Raw genomic sequence first — 12,673 nt, 5'->3', positions numbered from 1 at the left:
AGTTGGGCTAAAAAAAACAAACCGGAGCCAGTGCTACAGTGTGACAAAACTGCAGTTCTTTGAAAAGTGTTGGTTCCAACACTGTCTTTCATTCTCAAATCATTGTGGTCCTTCCGCTTGACCATTTTCGACAAAAAATGTTACTGCTCAAAGTTTGGACACATGCAGTATATTGCTTGCTGTGAAATTTTAGTTTCATATGTTACACTGTTTTTGTAGTATTTGTATTTATTTTTGTCCTAAGTCTCATCTACCCACCTTCTTTCTTTTTCTTTTCTTTTCTTTTCTTTTCTTTTCATTGACATCTGAGGTCATGTTTGAACATGAATCACTCAAAAAGCATTAAAGATAGAAGCCTGAAATTGTCACAGGTCTTTCTGATCGTAATGTTAAATCTCGATCTGTAATTTGAGATAGCTGCTTCAAAAAAGGTCTGAGTACTGGCTAGTTGAATTATGTATTTAAAAAGTTAAAGCAGTTCTGTGTAAGTCTCGTATTTGAGCACACACTAATAAAACAAATCACATTGCGAAGAGTAATTGTGTCAAGTTTTGAAAGTTATATAATTAGTAATCTAGGGTTTCACAGTATTGCACCATAAAACATGTATAGTCCGTTTAACATCAAATTCTCAGTGTCATAAATGAAAATATTGCTATTTTGATTCAACTTTCATGCTGGTTTGAGCAAATCTGAACAGTTGGACCACAAAAAACATAAAATATCAGGAGCTAGTCTATTTTAAATGCTACAAAAGACTGGAATTTCCAGATGGTACTGTAATTATAAGTGAAAACATTAGTTTGTTCAGTGTTTTCATATTTTTCATTTTCCAGACCCTCTTTGTAAGCGTGCACATTGATGCACTGTCAGCTCTGAAACACAGGCAGGTTTAAAGCCTGTTACAAAATGTTATCTATAGCTAATTTTACCTTTTTTTTCTTTACAACTCATCCTGTTGGACTTTCCATAAAGCTTGTGATGTGTTTTGATTGAAAGGTACTGTCCGCGAGGCCTCACCTTCCTAATTCAACTTACTGAACTGCTGTCCATTTTGTAGCATAGGAAATTTTTTTGTACGTTTTGTAGTGCAGACTGTGGGCTCCAGTTTTGCTGTTTGAAATTCAAGTATTTTATTAACTCACCTACCTTATTAAAATCACATAACAACTCCCTGTCATCCAAATATGGTTACTTTTGGCTCCAAAAGGCAACAATGAGGAAGCCAAAACACTAATGTAGATGTTTCAGTACTGCTGGTTGACATCAGAGTGACTAATCCCATCTTAATTTACAGTCTGTGAGAGAAATAGAAGATGGATGATGGATAATTGGCATATGAATGTATAAATGTGAAGGACAGTATAGAACAAATACGCCACTATGATTTATTAGGTACCAATCATTCACTCCACTAATGGACAAGTGGAAGAGGGGGTGATTAAAAGTAAATTGACAGGCAAGATTAAATATCAATGAATGAAACAGATGGGATCTAAATAAAGGTGTAGAATTCAATATCTGCCATGACATAAACCATGATATATTTTCGATTATTGTAAAAGTGAGCTTTCTGGCTTTGGCGTCCAGTTGATTTGGAAACATAATTCAGCTGACTGCCAGTAATGACTCTAGACTGCAGGATAAAGCAGGGAAACCGATGGGCTTTCCACATGGGTCATTCGGCATTTCATTATGGCTTTCAAGCCAACACAAACCTAATTCAGAGTGTTCGTAAACACAGTTCTTCCTGACAATGACTTTCCTTTGAAAGCAACGCTGTGTTAGTAGTGTTTGCTGATATAATATTTGTTCACTCTGCCCATCTGTGTCCTGTTTATGAAACTTGGTATTTATGGCCTCCAGAAGCAGTGGAGGAGCCCTCCAACGGTAACAAGAGAAATGTATTCGACCTGAGACAAGACTGTCTGGACTGGCAGACACCTTTCACTAAAGGCTGCTTGACAAGCTGTGAGGGATGATTGTGCATTTGTGTGTTTCTCTGTCAAAGCCTTTGAAACCTCACCGTGTTAAACAATCGGCCACAAGAATACAGAGAAAGAGGAGAAAAGGCAACTGCACATAAAAAGAAAAACAAACAGCTGCAGAGGAAAGCTTGTATCGGGAATACAGACTCCGAGAGAGAAACGTGAAGTAGAATAAGACCCGGTCAGTCTTTGCACATTTGCCCTATCCTCTCTAGAGAGCCATTAAATATCAGACAAAAGGCTGACTGTTTCACCGGATTTCAACTTTTGACTAATCTCTATGGAACAAACCGACAAGCCGGAGGATGAGAAGAGGTAAGGTCGTGCCTCATGTGTGGTTGCAAACTTCTAGACGTTCCTCTCCCTTCCTCTCTTCCTTTCACACATGGCAACTCGCAGACAGAACATGGAAACGAAAATGAATAAAACAAAGCTGAAAGCAATTATCGTCTGAGAGCAGAGCTCATATCTTCACGATTCTGTCTGTCTCCTACTGATACATAGACCACAAGGAGACCTCGATAAGGACCTCGCTTCATCAAAAACCGCAGAGACTTAATTCCCCTCAGTGGGCTGACAGAAGAACCCAGTGAAAAGGCAATAATGAAGCAGCTAAATACCTGACATAGATTAGCTTTTCTAATAATAAAAGTGTTTTCAGTAGCTTTGCAGTAAGGTCATTTTCAGGCGGTTTGAGTAAATAAAATGACTGATGTTTCCATGAAAGCAGTAACATTATGCAATGTGAACACATTTTATAAGCCACCCACTCAGGGTTGTGGGTCTCTCTCTCTCTCTATCATTTTGCATGGCTCAAGGCCCACATCTGTAGCTCATTTTGCGAGGGCTTCTGTGAATTCGCGGTGCCAGTACAGTAGCATTAAAGGTAAATCTACTGGATCAACAGTCCTGCGAGAACATTTCTCACCTCAGCACATAATTGAATACTAATAATTTTTGTTATTATCATAGAGGAAAATCTATAATGGCAGCTTTATTGTCAAACAGCACGGGATTGTCATGACAACAATCATATTCATGATATGAAATTAATATTTTTAATACACCGTTAGAAAAACTGAGGCTGTCACAGTTACTCTGATGGGAAAATAATCACACTGATCACATTTATACTACGTTAAGACGATCTATCTATTTTTTTTCATTCATAAATGTTTACCTGAACGCATGTTCTTCATATTTCAATGAAATACACTAAGTATGCTTTGATTATGCAAATTAAGCATGAAATGCTCACAGGAAGTTGTTGATCGTGTCAAATATCATCATAAATCAGTCTGTATCGCTTACCAAGTTTTACAAAACCTTCTCTTAAACCAAGTCCTGCAAAGCAAGCCCAGACTAACGCAAGAACAGCTTCAGTCCTGGGACACTTGATAAATTCTGGGTCTCACTTTAGCTCATTTGCTGTCATGTAACTAACAGCAGAAAATCTGACGTTGTGTCTCATTATTGCCCCTCAAACCTTCTGAGTAAAAAAGAGGTAAACAGGGTTCTAAAAAATAAGGGAAAGGCTAAAGGAAGGTAGAACAGACAAAAAGAAATGCACAAATAAAAATATCCTAAGCAAAAGTGAAGCAATATTTGAATCCTCCAAAAAAGAAAAGGAGCATATAGTTAACGTTTCTAAGTTAGAAATGGCACTTAAAAATGAAAAGAATATGAATATGTCTTACCCTTGGGGGGAGCTTTGTTAACTTTCTCTCCTTTCTACCTTTCTTCTTTCTGACTTTTCTCTGACGGACCGAGTGTCACTCAGCAACTCTCTCTCTACCACCTGCTGACAGGCCAGGGCCAACGAGTCAAGGATCTCTGCACTGCCAGCGCTCTCTCCCTCCCTCCCTCCCTCTACAACTGTTAAAATCTCCTCTAAATGCCTGTAGGCCAATGGGCAGTTAGTTGGGGAGTGTCTGCTCTCCCCCATCCGCTCAAGTGATTAAAACAAAAATGGGGGACAAGAGAAGGAGATAATGAGTTGCATTTACTTCTGTTTACCTCGTGGCTCTTATCACTCGTAGTTCTCATTCATCTCAACACTCTCGTTCCTTTATTTTTTCCTCCCTGTGTGAGTTTAGTTACGCTAGCAGAGAGCCAGCAGCGGGAGTTAAATTTAATCTCTATAGCAGAGATAGTAGCATTTAAGACACAGTAACTGAGTAGAGGTTGGGTTAAAAGGGGCAAAACTGAAGCCAAGAAAAACTCTGAGTAGGTTTAGGTTAGAAGAAGAAAACAACTTAAGTGTCAAAATTGTGCACAAGAATATACAAGAAGAACTAAAGGGGGGGGGGGGGGGGGGTATTTAAAATGGCATGGATATAGCAGTGGCATACAGATTGTGTAACATTAAATGAAAAGAAAAGGAAAGACAGGGATATTTCCTGGAAAAGATATTGTCTTGGGGATGAGTTCTTGAGTGATAATAATCACTTTGCTGTTGGTTGGATGACTGGCAATTAGAAACCCCAAAGTCTTGATGTGATTTAAAACTTACATATTCTTGTCTCTGAAATATTTCTCACGTTATTTTCCTTTTCAATTTATCTCTGTGAAACGGGCCACCGCTAAGCATACTGTGAAGACACATAGCAACGCTAACTCTTTCAAGCTGACAGAAAAAACCACAAGCTTCAAAAACCTGCCTCCTCAGACTGTCATCACTTTAAAACATGCAATGAAAAAGTACTGCGTTTCAAGATGTTTCTTGTTAGCACAAAATAAAATGCAAAAGCTAAGTGCATCCATACAAGCGAGGGCAGAAAACACATCACCCGTTAACACTGCAACCGTTACTGAAGACCCCGTGTGTCACGGATGACAGCTTTAAGCTGACATAAGTAAGGGGTCATATGTCTTTGGGGCACAGAGACCTGTGATCACATGTTTTCACCTTTGCTTTCTACTTTTTATTTTACATATTCACACACAGGGACCCCAGAATTCGATTTGGATCAGACTGAATATCCCACACCAAATATTCACTACCTCGTTCGGTTTCATCATCCACCTCCTCCCTGAAGATCCACAGATCTATACAGATCTATAGATATGTTAAAATGGTACAACTGCACAATTAGGTGCTCAATCTGAGCAGGTTTGTCTATTTAAGCAGCACTTGTTGCACCATGTATGTCATCAAGAATGTAAAATGTTAACAAATAGTCTCCTTTAAATAATGATGTAAATTCAGTCTCCCATATAAATATATAAGGTCATAAGTATATAAGTATTTAACTCTATAAAAATTCACTGTGGGTTTGCTGTTGATGAATGGGTCAGATTTTTTGTTTTGTTTTGTTTTTTTAAATAGCATATATATAAATAGCAATATTTTCCAAATAACTAAAAAGACCAATGATAGTATTATTGTCACTTAAAGACAGCATAGCTACTGAAAGATAACATCTGTCCTTCAGCAGCGGTATCTCTGGTGCCGTTAGTGGCAAACTCCTCCCTGGATGATGGACAGAGATGAATGGCTCACCATATGCTCAATAATGGCGTAGTCATTACAGAGAATTTACCTTTCTTCCAGAAGTTAAGACGTAACCTTGGAACATCAGTATGTGTTGCTGAGCCTTAGATTTGGTTCTATAACAGGGCTTTCTAGCCCTCTTTCAAACTTGCATTAGCAGACAACTGTGAATCTAGGACACTTTCAATTACACTATGCCTCCAGAGTAAAGCCAACAGTGATTAATTAAGTTGTCTTGACTTTCTTTTTATCAAGCTGAAAGATTCCTTTCAACTCGTACAAAGCTCTTCGGTCCTTGTTATTAGAAAAAGGCATATGTAGATATGAATCAGAGGTTTTTTTTAATTAATTTCGTCAGAGTGCAGAGTAAAATCATGAGAATACGATTTGTATGGAGGAAAAAAAGAGTCTGATCTGATATCCCCAATGACAAAAAATACTTCTTTTAAAAACTGCCTCTTGTGTCTCGTATGGCCATAGACATCCCAGAGAGAACATATACATATTTGTTTTCTTTTTGGGAGATAATCCATTTATTTGGTATTTCCTCCGCTAGATTTATAGTGTTTCTCCTGCATCTGCAGTATTTGTTGTACTAAGCCCTATAGCTTGTGGCTGTAGTATCAAATTGATATGCGAGTGGTATCTAGCTTCTCATTAGCATGGAAGAAAAACACATTTTCCCTAATGCCATTCTAATTTTAACCTCCTGAGACCGGAGATCTTGTTTGGGATGTATTTATTTAAAGTTCTCTTAGCTATTTGAGATTGTTTGGACTCGATAAGTATAAAAACGATGCATTATCTTTGAACCAAAAGTATGACCTCATATAGAGACAATGGGTTTATTTTAAAATAACCATTGTTGTTATCAAACTGTTGGACATTTTATGGAGCAGAATAAAGTATAACAAAATGTAATGTTAAATTTAAATATGTTACAATAAGCAACATACATGGTAACGTAGTATTTATTGTGAAAACTGTGACGAGTCAGAGAAATCAACTAGAGGTTACACACTGAACCATGTATTACAGTAGGCAATACTGTAACACCATTATTATCAGGTCTTTTTACCTTTGGTCACTTAGCACTGCATGAAATGTTCCTTCTCTTAAATTGTGTTTGTAGGAACACAACAAATGTCACAATCAGGCGCATGCATGCAAAGATTCACTTGCCAAAAATTTAGCTGTAAATGTCATGAAGCATTAATGTTGTGTTTCTGCTGACAAACCCCTTAACAAGTGACTGATTTTGGTAAATTCAGTGCATCATAAATGGCATAACTGCTTCCTAACGATGGAAACAGTTTTCGTTGCTTTCCTCTGTACTTATTACAAAAATTGCAACTTCTTCTGAGTCATTTTCTGTTTGTTAGCAGTTGCTTTCAAGGATTTTGTAAAGAAAGAGTCAGACAAAAGTATCTGAACGGACTTTAATACTAAAACATAACAATCAACTTCTTCTCATTTTTAATTCACAAATCTATTTAATATCAAAACAAGAAAGACCTCCATCTTTTGTATGCATAAATGTTACAAAAAAGTCTGCAAATGGAACTTTAAAGTCTATCCATACGCTTTGTTGTGGGGGCATGCTGTGCGGGAGGTGATGAGATTTGCATAGCTTCATAGGACAAAGAGAAACTATTTCATGCATGTCACTATAAAAATTGACGGTCTGACCGTTTAAATTTTGCATTTTTGTACACTGTGAATTTTTCCCATGCTGGGAAATATACGCCACACTAACAGCAGATGTAAAAGAACTTTTCCCAGCAGGATTAATTTCATTTTATGGTTTCTTTAATGCGATGCATGTCTTTGCTCCTGTTCTGTATTATTTCTTTGGGAAAAAAGAAAAACTCTGAACTGTCTTTAGAAGAACCCACACACCTCTGGTCCTCAAATGAGTTAGCCAGCATGGGATAAAAATGCATCAGGATGTATGTCAATTCTCATTCGCCCTGTGTGTGTACGTTGACATGTAATATGAAAGGATGTAAATGAAAGCTTTCTGAAGGTAAGAAATATAAAAGTACTAGTCTAGTCTGCGTAATTGGACATGGAAACTCCTCATCTTCAACCTCAGCTTAATAATGGAGACAATTCAAAAACAATGCCTGAAAACAACAACAGCAATAACCTTACTTTGTGTTTTGTTCATGACAGTGGAAAATCTTGGCTTTAACATCGCAGTTATTTTTCAATTAGGCTAGGGTCTGGTAAGCAGGATTAGTCATGGCTTGTGGTTTGCATTTTTTCCTCATGTTCTTAAAACAAGTGCAAATATGAGTTTCAAGCACACGGTGAGAAATCCTTATGAGATTATGTGAAGACAGACATATTTTGTTGCAGCTGACATTACAGTGCGTGAGATTCTCTGTTAGTACGCTTGATTGAACTGACAGGTAACATTTCTGTCACAAGGTGTAGCAAAAACAAGAGAATTGTCTAACCGCAAACATTTTTTTATGATGCTTCTGTTAGGACGCCTGGGTCGTTGACCCAGAGGTTTGAGTTTATTATATTATTTATCATTTCTAGTCTTTGGTTTCTTTGTCTGTGTTCTGTCTTATGGTTTACGTCTCGGTTTCCTCTGTTGCAGTGCCTGCGTGTGAGTCTGTGTCTTTAGTTCAGTCTGTGTTGTTTCCTGTTTTATTTTGAAGGTCCATGTCTGATGTTAATGTATCTGGTTTTGCTTCCCCTGTTTCATTAGGCCTGATTTGCCCCAGCTGTGTTTCCCTCCTGTTACCCATTCCCTGATTGCTCCCTCTGTGTATTTAAGCCCTGTGTTTCTCTGTGTCTATGTTGTGATCTACCCTTATCTTGCTGTGTGGTCTGTCTGTGTAAGTGTATTTTGTATGCTCAGTTTTGTTACCCCTTTTGAGTTCACATTTGTCTCTGGAGTCTGCACTTTCGGTCCTTTTCCTGCCTGCACACAGCCTTCACATAACAGAAAATCCCAAACAGAACATGGACCCCGCAGACTCTTTTTCCTTGGAGTTCAACGCCGAGATGATGCGGATGGTGAGTCCGCTCGACCGCATTGCCCAGTCACAGGATTTACAGACTATGGCAGTCGGGCTAAGTACAGTAGATGCCATCATTAGGCATAACCCTCAGCTTACTCAGTTTGCTAAGGACACTAAGTTGGAGAGAGCAAATCAGGGCTGGTGAGCTTGCTCTCTCACTCACTAAATCTTCCCCATCGCTGCTTCAGCAAGACACACACTCTCCACCTGCCTCTACGCTGCCATGGACTTCCTCTCCTTCCACACGCCAGTCGGGACCTTGTTCACCTGTCCATTCACCAGCCTTGTTACCCTTTTGAGTTCAACATTAAAGCTGTTTAAGTTCACGTTTGTCTCCGGAGTCTGCACTTTGGGTCCTTTTCCTGCCTGCACACAGCTGTTCCATAACAGCTTTACTTTTTTAAAGTAACCTAAAAGCATTCTTTTGGCATTTCTGGTGGCTAGTTGTTATGCATCTTTCACAGATGAGCAAGGATCATAACAAGACTAATGTATAACACTTAAAACAACAATAATAAAAAAAAAAAATATTAGTAGCAATATTTCTTAATTCCCAAAACAGCATTAAAATCATAAAAAAAGGCAACATTCTGTGCCAGGAAGCTTTGGAAGGAGTGCAATAAGAGGATAAAATAAAAAGCGTCATTATAACTGCACATCCTCATAACACAAAGACTTTTTTGATGGATGGTTATAGAGTGTTACTAATTTAGTTCTGCTAGAGCATGAAATGTTAGTGTTTTTCTGTGTCTTACCCGCAAGCCTTGAATCAGGGTTTCACTTAAGGTTAAGACAGATTTAGGTAATATTCTGTGTCTAGAAATCACAAAGTGTTGAGGATGTCCGTCCTGCCATATTCCCTTAAACAGATTTTGGATTCAGTTTGATGGCTACCTTTTTTCACTGTTTTCACTTACAGCCAAGATAAATAGCAGCTGTCAGCATAATCATGTAATTCTTGGAAGAAAAATCTTGCAAAATAATTTTTAAGCTGCTCCAATACTCTCCTGCAAGTACCCTGATACATAAAACATGCCAAAGATGACATTAACTGAGCTTATGACAACATTATTTATTAATACATACGACACCATTTAATCCAAAGCTATATAAAAATTTTAGTGTTTTTTTTTTTATTTTTTTTTTTTTAATTCCATATTTGCAAATCTGCGCACTTACTAGAAAATGAGTTTGCAGTTACAAATTTGATATAATAAATTAGAAAACAACTGTTCTCCTAATATTGGTGGCTGTGACATCTTTGGTTGACCAAAAGTATAGTTCAACTCTTTATGAAGTTTGCTTCATTTTATATTATATTCAATAAATATGTTGTAATATTAAAATATTATACAGTGACAATGACAATTTAACACATATAAATGGATGCATTTGCTGACCATATATCTTCCTCCTGCTCGCTGAAAATTGGCTCATTGTCTCCTTTCCAGTAAGGTGGTGACTATTAAGGATAGTCATCATACAACATTATGACTGCAGACCACTTGTATTGCTTGTGGTACATTGCATGTAGCAATACTTACTATAGATTCAGAAAGGTATGTTTTTGTTGTATTATTCAAGCTAACTGAATGAAGAGTGAGGTGGACAGTCTTTGAAAGGTGTACCAGGTGAGCATTTTTATGTACTTTGTTAACCCTTTTTGTGTCTACAGTTAGGTTAGTACAGAAACGTTGGCTAAGTGTAGACACAAAAAGGGCTAACAAAGTACATAAGAATGCTCACCTGGTACAACTTTCAAAGACTGTCCACCTCACTCTTCATTCAGTTAGCTTGAATAATGCTCAAGCTGAACTAAGCTATTTCTGTGCCGCAGATCTTATACTTTTGTATATAAACTTGCATTTTCTTTTAGCTTCCTGGCAGGTATTCTATACATAGGTTAGTACAGAAACGTTGGCTATGTATAGAATACCTGCCAGGAAGCTAAAAGAAAATGCAAGTTTATATACAAAAGTATAAGATCTGCGACACAGAAATAGCTTAGCATAAACTCTGATGGGTGTTTTTGGGTCTGCCTAAAGGTATCAAAATGCACATACCAGCACCTCTGAAGCTCTATCTAATTAAGTCAATCAAATAGATATTAAACTAAATAATGGAAACTGCAAGAACTCTACAGAAAAACTCAGTTTCTTGTTTTTTATGCTATGCTAAGCTAACAGGTTAGCTCAGAATAGCATTGTTAGTCATCCCTTCTTTTAACTTTCAGCAAGAACATCAAACTGTTTACTCAACATTACTAAACTTTAAAAGGTTTCATTAGAATCTACTGAGAAGGTTTAGCACCCATCATGAAAACATTTAGCCTTTAGAAGTTTATCAGAACTTGAGAACTTAAAATTGTCTGAGGCTTGCAACCACATTAGTGTAAATACGTTTGATCAGCATCAGACATTTATAACGACAGCTTGTAATTCTGTTCTTAAACAACCATTTTAGTAATGAAGACCTGAACCCTCATTGCTCCATATAAATATACAAAAAGCACATTAACTCTACCCTTTGAATCATATGGCACATTTAGTCATGCACACGCTAACAGAAACGCTGAATGCGTGTCTCCTCATGGATCTGGAAGCTGTTGATTGAGAGCACTGATTTGAGCTGAGGGGGAGCTACACTATGAAGGCCTGTTGTGAAATGAGGACTGACAGATAGGTCCAAATAGCACCCTCAGATATCTAACACATGAAATGTGTTTAAAGACCTACTGAATGCCTGGCTTGTCTGAGGGTAATTATGGTAGATAAAAACAGCCAACTCAGAGCTGACAATTTTCCATCATTGTGGTTAAAAAGCAGATTTTTCCATTTCTACTAAAAAAAGAAAAATGCCAAAAAACAGGCAAAACGTTTGCTCCTTGTTTACATAGAAATGACAAGATCGTATCAGGGGAATTGTAGCCAACACTAGCTTCAGAGTCATTTTCTACATGTTTACAGTTGTCAAAGGTCTTGGTGTGTGACTTTGGTGGAAAGCAGATTAGATGAGAAAACTACCATACATGTAGATAAAGCTGAAGTCATTTCAGGGAAAACAGATTAAAGCCATATGAAAGTTTTGCTGAATGTGTTTCCTTAAGAGCCCATGTTGTGCGGTTAGACATCTTTAATTCCTTCCACATTTGGGATATATGGTACGAACACTTGCGGACACTCATACACCAGCGTAACACACATTCAAACTGTTATCTCCAGTGATCTTTAACACACACCACAGTAAAGCTTTAGTTCTTTTCCAACCACAGAAAGTGGTAAATACAACATATGTGGAGTAACTGTTTGTCTACATCGTGATTAGCGGCTGAAGCTATTCGACTTCTGGTGAGCAATCAACATATTTCTTTTTTTATTTTGGCTTCTGTTTTGTTAGATAGTGTATTGCAAAGTGCTGAAAATGATCTGACAACATGTTGCTACGGCTGTGGTCTGGCATCAGACCTGTGATCTGTCAGAAGTCTTGTGACACATATGCTTTGCATCACAAAACCATTTCTAAAACCATTAACAAAAATATGAATACATTTGTCACTCTAAATTTTACACAAAGAAAAAAACACTACGGTAAAAATTACTTGGCACTTACATGAGCTTTGATTCATAAAATAAGATGAAGCTGCCATCAGAATGATAATTAATGAGTCCTAATTCATATAGAGGGAGTCAGTGAAGCGTATTTGAAAACGAGTTAATTGGATCAGACAGGGGAAGTCGAGCAGCAGCGTAACAGATGAGTTGGTGTCAGCAGCTGTTACAGAGCTTCCTGGGCTGATGTGGATACCAGTAATCAGGGTCTGGTCCTCCTGTGCATGTGTCGCCGTGGGGAGACCTGACCTCCATTCACCCAGCTGACATAACTTAGCACTCCTTATGCTTTCTGATCTTAAAGACGCGACAGCAGTGAGCTGGCCTCAGGAGAAGAGAGAAAAGGTGAGAATTAAAAGTGGGACAAGCTGGAGCAGGAAAACTTACATCACTTCTTGTAAAAACTGGAGGTTAATTCTCTTTTTACAACATAAATAGTCATGGAGTACTATTTTGTGGCTTCCTCTATAAAATGTATCCAACCAGGGAAAATTACCAGACTTAATGTCTTTATGGAATGTGTGACAAATTGTCACCAATTTCATA

At 37.7% G+C, this 12,673-nt stretch overlaps 1 protein-coding gene across 4 annotated transcripts in view; it reads right to left on the bottom strand.

Moving 5' to 3' along the window:
- The window catches only part of tnn (tenascin N), a 43,350-nt gene extending 39,513 nt beyond the window's left edge, over positions 1-3,837 (bottom strand). For all 4 annotated transcript variants that reach the window (XM_042218985.1, XM_042218987.1, XM_042218992.1 and 1 more), the window contains exon 1: positions 3,686-3,837. The gene's annotated coding sequence lies outside the window, so the exon portion shown is untranslated. The remainder of the gene's footprint in view (positions 1-3,685) is intronic.
- Positions 3,838-12,673: the final 8,836 nt, after the last annotated feature.

Source organism: Haplochromis burtoni, unplaced genomic scaffold (genome assembly GCF_018398535.1).
Source record: "Haplochromis burtoni strain Fernald_Lab_line unplaced genomic scaffold, NCSU_Asbu1 Contig_3, whole genome shotgun sequence".
Taxonomy (NCBI): domain Eukaryota; kingdom Metazoa; phylum Chordata; class Actinopteri; order Cichliformes; family Cichlidae; genus Haplochromis; species Haplochromis burtoni.
This window is presented reverse-complemented; position numbering and strand designations above follow the sequence as displayed.